This window comes from Ranitomeya variabilis, chromosome 2 (assembly GCF_051348905.1).
Source record: "Ranitomeya variabilis isolate aRanVar5 chromosome 2, aRanVar5.hap1, whole genome shotgun sequence".
NCBI classification, from domain to species: domain Eukaryota; kingdom Metazoa; phylum Chordata; class Amphibia; order Anura; family Dendrobatidae; genus Ranitomeya; species Ranitomeya variabilis.
In genome coordinates, this window is record NC_135233.1 from 989,140,868 (window position 1) to 989,147,393 (window position 6,526).

Here is a 6,526-nt window from a genome sequence, read left to right on the forward strand (position 1 = left end):
GGCTAGAAGCTAAAGATTAGGTGTCCCAAAAAAAAAAAAGACATTGTTAAGTAAAATAGAATAGAGTGAGACTCAGTTGATCAAAAATCATACAGCGACATGTATAGATATGTAAGTAATGAAATGAAGTGACACTCAGTAACAGTTATTTTCCTATATGGAGACAAGCCTCCAAACAAGGCATGATTATAGAACACACTAGACCAAAGGATATGTATAGACGCATAGTAGGTACAGCTGGAGTGTGATGCCAGGGTCCTCTACGTGCGTTTCGCTTTAAGCCCTTTTTGTGGCAGTGATAACACTTAATAACAATGCTAACATTGCAGGAACTTTAATTAGACTGCCCCCCCCCATGGGGAGAGAGAGCCATCAAGTAAAAAATGTAACTGGTTAAATGGATAGTCCTCCTTTGCTCACTTCCACAGTGAGATTTGATCCAGATAATACCGAATCAATCTCATGTCCCCGGCATGTATCACTAGCCGTGACATCACCTACCCTAGTCACCTCTCAAAGCGGAAGTTAGGGGACCGCAGGGACTAACCCTTTTATATAATAGAAACCAAGTTATCTCCCAAGTCCTGTCAATCCAGTCAAGTGACATCGTTATCAGGCTAGATTCACAATGCATTTGTGCCCACCTATGGGAGGAATGCGTCCAACAGCGGGCACAGTCAGGATAAATGCTCAGGCAGCCGTCCATCCTAGGGATCCACTGTAAAGAATTGTGTATCGCATAGTATACGTTACCTTGCACTAGCCCTCGGTATAGTAAAGCACAGTCTGCTGCAATATCCTATACAGTAAAACAGACGATGAGCAGATGCTTAACTACAAGATGGAGGCTGAAAGACCCCACTGGTGAATGGCAACATCACAGTATATGTCTGGAAAAGGTCCCAATATACACTGTAGGAATGGTGTATGGGGCAAACACAGATTCTGAACCTGCTCAGTGCACTCCCCGTATGACTGGATGGTAATATACGGGGAATATCCTTTCTGCCATTGACACAATACAAGCACATCCAAATGCTCTGCCATATCCCGAAGAATGTAAGTCCACAAGGACAGGAACCTCTCCCCTCTGTACCAGTCTGTCATTGTAAAATGTTTACTGTTAACGATATCTATAACCCTGTATGTAACCCCTTTTCTCATGTACAGCACCATGGAATTAATGGTGCTATATAAATAATAATAATAATAATTATGTGTTGCAGCTGTCTAACAAACGGGAACCCCCATGTGTTGCGGCTGTCTAACAATCAGGGAACCCCCATGTGTTGCGGCTGTCTAACAATCAGGGAACCCCCATGTGTGGTGGCTGTCTAACAATCAGGGAACCCCCATGTGTTGCGGCTGTCTAACAATCAGGGAACCCCCATGTGTTGCGGCTGTCTAACAATCAGGGAACCCCCATGTGTTGCGGCTGTCTAACTATCAGGGAACCCCCATGTGTTGCGGCTGTCTAACAATCAGGGAACCCCCATGTGTTGCGGCTGTCTAACAATCAGGGAACCCCCATGTGTTGCGGCTGTCTAACAATCAGGGAACCCCCATGTGTTGCGGCTGTCTAACAATCAGGGAACCCCCATGTGTTGCGGCTGTCTAACAAACAGGGAACCCCCATGTGTTGCGGCTGTCTAACAATCAGGGAACCCCCATGTGTTGCGGCTGTCTAACAATCAGGGAACCCCTGTGTGTTGCGGCTGTCTAACAAACAGGCAACCCACCATGTGTTGCGGCTGAGTAACAGCCGTGAATCACGCAGCTGCAGGGACTCAGATTATTCCAGCACGCCCAAAATACTCTGATAACACCCCATGTTCGCTCATCACTAACAAGTAACACTTTGTTTGTTTTTTTGCCATGATCCCTTTCCTGTAACCATATCTTAAAATCCCTTTTAATCTTTGCCGAGACGACTACATTGTCATCCCATTTACAGATCTGTAAAGCTGTAATACAAATGTTCCCATGATCATTACTACAGATGCTTCGCGTAAAGAATTCTTAGTCTCCAAGTGGCGGACGCCATAATGCAGACTGCTATTCGTAGACATCTGGTCTGTGCATTGCAAGGGGGACACCACCCTGAACTGCATCCCCTCCCTCCATGCTTCACATACATCACATAACACTGGATGCCAGTCACGGTGCTTGTATTATTACACGTAGCTCTGGTCTGGGCCACGGCTGGACTCCTACAGATTTAGTTCAGATTGAAGAATAAAGGGAGCGACATCATTTTATAAAAAACGGTGAAGTCAATCACAAAAGATAGAAATCCTGCCTATGCACAGCACCGCCAGGGCTGCATTGTAAGACTAGGCCTTCACGACCCGGAATTGCTGTGGATTTTACATCCTGCACACGGTAAATCTGAGATGGCATACAGGAGCAGCAAAGCGGGGGAGGTTTCAGCAAATCACACGCTGCTAACAAATTCAGTACAGCGCGTAAATTCATGGCACAGACTGGATTGTGGACTTAATAAGGAAGTCGAGGTCTACAGGAAAATCTTATTTTTATCTGAAACAAGTTATTACCTATTCATGGGATAGGGGAGTAGGCGATTCTTGTTGATTGGTCCAACCAGGCACTTGTTTCGCCATTAGGGCTTTTTCAGGTGTCCATGATCATCGGGCCGACCTCTGATCGCAATGCGCCGACAGGCTGCGCGTCTCCCAACCACAGTGTGACAGCTTCATATACTGGAGGCAGTAACGCTCGGTCAGTCCACGCACTGTGATCAGAGATCTGCCCAATGATCATGGACGTCAGAAAGAGCCCTTAGCATGGATGTGTGTGCGATGACTGCTCCATTCAATCTCCATGGGGCTGCTGCATAAAAGCAGAGCACGGAGCTCCACAGGCCCACTGGGAAGGAACAGAGCACTGGTCGGGGCATACAAGTCCCTGTTCTGCTGCACGGTGCCAACCTCACCTATTAGACCCCCAAGATCAGTAAGTGATCTATACTGTTTATAGGAGAAAACTTATTATCAACAGACAAACCATTTAATGGGAATCTGTCACCAGGTTTTTGTCATCTAATCTGAAAGCAGCAAAATTTAGAGAGAGAGAACCCAATTCCAGTTATGTGTCACTATTAGGCTTCTTGCTGTAGTTTTGTTAAAATCATAGTTTTGTCAGAAGGAAACCACTAAAGGACTAGTAAATCTGCCAGGTAGCCCTCCATATTCATGAGCTCTAGAAATCATTGTCCCCACCAATTGGCAGCTTTCTGCCTATGCACTGTGTACACAGAAAGCAGCCAATCTGTGGGGTGAGCAGGATTTTATGAAAAGGACAGAAAGCCGCCAACTAAGGCTACTTTCACACTAGCGTCGTGCACTGCACGTCGCTATGCGTCGTTTTGCAGAAAAAACGCATCCTGCAAAAGTGCTTGCAGGATGAGTTTTTTCTCCATAGACCGGCATTAGCGACGCAGTGCGACGCATTGCCACACGTCGAACCGTCGGCACAAAAAAAAAGTTACATGTAACGTTTTTTTGTGCGTCATCTGCAGCATTTCCGACTGCGCATGCGCGGCCGGAACTCCGCCCCCTCCTCCCCGCACCTCACAATGGGGCAGCGGATGCGTTGAAAAACAGCATCCGCTGCCCTCGTTGTGCGGCGCTTTCAACACTAGCGTTGTTGCGTCGGCACGTCGCATTGCGACGTGCAGTGCACGAAGCTAGTGTGAAAGTAGCCTAAGTGACATGTCTGGAATCAGGGTCTCTGCCCTATATCATGCTGCTTTCAGATGTATGAGAAGAATTCTGGTGACAGAAAAATCTGAGGGGCGTAATAATCCGTCTGCCAACAATGATACTGATGAGAATTGATCACACCCCGCGGTCCGGCAGATCCCTCCCTACACCCCGCGGTCCGGCAGATCCCTCCCTACACCCCGCGGTCCGGCAGATCCCTCCCTACACCCCGCGGTCCGGCAGATCCCTCCCTACACCCCGCGGTCCGGCAGATCCCTCCCTACACCCCGCGGTCCGGCAGATCTCTCCCTACACCCCACGGTCCGGCAGATCCCTCCCTACACCCCGCGGTCCGGCAGATCTCTCCCTACACCCCGCGGTCCGGCAGATCCCTCCCTACACCCCGCGGTCCGGCAGATCCCTCCCTACACCCCGCGGTCCGGCAGATCTCTCCCTACACCCCGCGGTCCGGCAGATCCCTCCCTACACCCCGCGGTCCGGCAGATCCCTCCCTACACCCCGCGGTCCGGCAGATCCCTCCCTACACCCCGCGGTCCGGCAGATCCCTCCCTACACCCCGCGGTCCGGCAGATCCCTCCCTACACCCCGCGGTCCGGCAGATCCCTCCCTACACCCCGCGGTCCGGCAGATCCCTCCCTACACCCCGCGGTCCGGCAGATCCCTCCCTACACCCCGCGGTCCGGCAGATCCCTCCCTACACCCCGCGGTCCGGCAGATCCCTCCCTACACCCCGCGGTCCGGCAGATCTCTCCCTACACCCCGCGGTCCGGCAGATCCCTCCCTACACCCCGCGGTCCGGCAGATCCCTCCCTACACCCCGCGGTCCGGCAGATCTCTCCCTACACCCCGCGGTCCGGCAGATCTCTCCCTACACCCCGCGGTCCGGCAGATCCCTCCCTACACCCCGCGGTCCGGCAGATCCCTCCCTACACCCCGCGGTCCGGCAGATCTCTCCCTACACCCCGCGGTCCGGCAGATCTCTCCCTACACCCCGCGGTCCGGCAGATCTCTCCCTACACCCCGCGGTCCGGCAGATCTCTCCCTACACCCCGCGGTCCGGCAGATCTCTCCCTACACCCCGCGGTCCGGCAGATCTCTGCCTCCAGCACATCCCGGCTGTGATCCTGCATCCTCTGCTGCCTGGGAGGATCCTGACACACCCTGATGTCAGCCTCTGGTCCACTATCCGTCCACAGCCCAGTGGAGACTGCACGGAGACCACACATCAATATATGAGGCCAAAAGCACTAGAAGTTCCAGCACACAGACCTGAAGGTTGTAATTTCACCTCAGCAGCAGCGGAATCCGCTTCAGGTCACATTAGCGGAGTACAAGTAGCAGCCATGCACACTGACAGACTCTGCCCTCAGCCCATGGACAGGACTACAGCAGACAAGGCGGAACTCGCCGGTAGCCCCGCTCCCCGCCCGCTCCTATTATTACCTCTCGGTTTCCGGTGCCGAACAAGCCCAGCCAAAAAGTTGCAACCTGAAGCAAACTCCCAGAACCGCCTCAGAACGCCCACTGCTTCCGACAGCCAATCAACGATCTCCAAACGGCCAGATAAACTTCAAACAACCAATGGAACATTCTTGAACGCTGCCGGGAGTCTGACTGACACCTGATTCCAGCCAATCAGCAAGTTTCTAACGGAGAAAGTGACCACACACCCTCCCCTATGTGGGCGTGGGGTAGAATAGCCCATGCCCCTTGCGCGCTGCCAGTAATGGACTAGTGATGAGATGGAGGGAGTCCGGCAGTCCAGTCCGCCAACCGGGAGAGAGCGGAGCGCAGAACCGCTGCTGTCAGTCACATGAGCCTGTCCGAGCGGCTGCAGCGGTGGAGATGTGTGAGCTGAGCTGCTGAGTGCGGTCGGTGCGGCTCCGGGGACTTCCTCTCTGCAGGCTGTAATTACGGTTCCTTGCTGGTACTTGTCACTCTGAACTTTAGCAATAAGGCCTTTTGTTAACCCCTTCACTGCCGAGCCTATTTTCACCTTCCTGACCAGTCGGAATTTTACAATTCTGACCACTGTGTCACTATACGAGGTTATTGCTCTGGAACACTTCAACGGATCCCACGGATTCCACAGATTGTTTTTTTCCTGACGTATTGCACTTTCTGATAGTGCTGAAATGTTTTCGATATGACTTGTGTTTAGTCGTGAAACAATTTGAAAATTGTGAAAATTTTCTCCAAATTTCCAACTTTTAATTTTTATGTCCTTAGATCACAGAGTTATGTCACACAAAATAGTTACTAGCTAACATTTCCCACATGTCTACTTTACATCAGCACCATTTCTGAAACACATTTTGTGGTTAGGAAGTTATAAGGGTTAAAAGTCGACCATCGATTTCTAATTTTTACAACAATTTTACAAAACCATTTTTAAGGGATCACCTCACATTTAAAGTGAGGGGCCTATATGACAGAAAATACCCAAAAGTGACACCATTCTAAAAACTGCACCCCTCAAGGTGCTCAAAACCACATTGAAGAAGTTTTTTAACCCTTCAGGTGCTTCACTGGAATTAATGGACTGGAAAAAAAATGAACATTTACCTTTTTTTTCACAAACATTTTACGTTAGAACCATTTTTTTTATTTTCACAATGGTAACAGGAGAAAATGGACCTCAAAATTTAAGCAATTTTTCCTGGGCACACCGATTCCCCATATGTGGGGAAAATCCAGTGTTTGGGTGCGGGGCAGAGCTCGGAAGGGAAGGAGCGCCATTTGACTTTTTTTAATGCAAAATGTATTTGAATAAATATCTGACG

At 50.4% G+C, this 6,526-nt stretch overlaps 1 protein-coding gene across 3 annotated transcripts in view; it reads right to left on the minus strand.

Annotated features, from left to right (window-relative positions):
• SEPTIN2 (septin 2) overlaps nt 1–5,309 on the minus strand; it is a 126,596-nt gene extending 121,287 nt beyond the window's left edge. Inside the window, exon 1 of one of the 3 annotated variants that reach the window (XM_077291008.1) lies at nt 5,187–5,309. The gene's annotated coding sequence lies outside the window, so the exon portion shown is untranslated. Of the gene's footprint in view, nt 1–5,012; nt 5,152–5,186 lie in introns of those variants that run through there. The other 2 variants (XM_077291009.1, XM_077291011.1) reach the window with 2 other exon arrangements.
• Nucleotides 5,310–6,526: the final 1,217 nt, after the last annotated feature.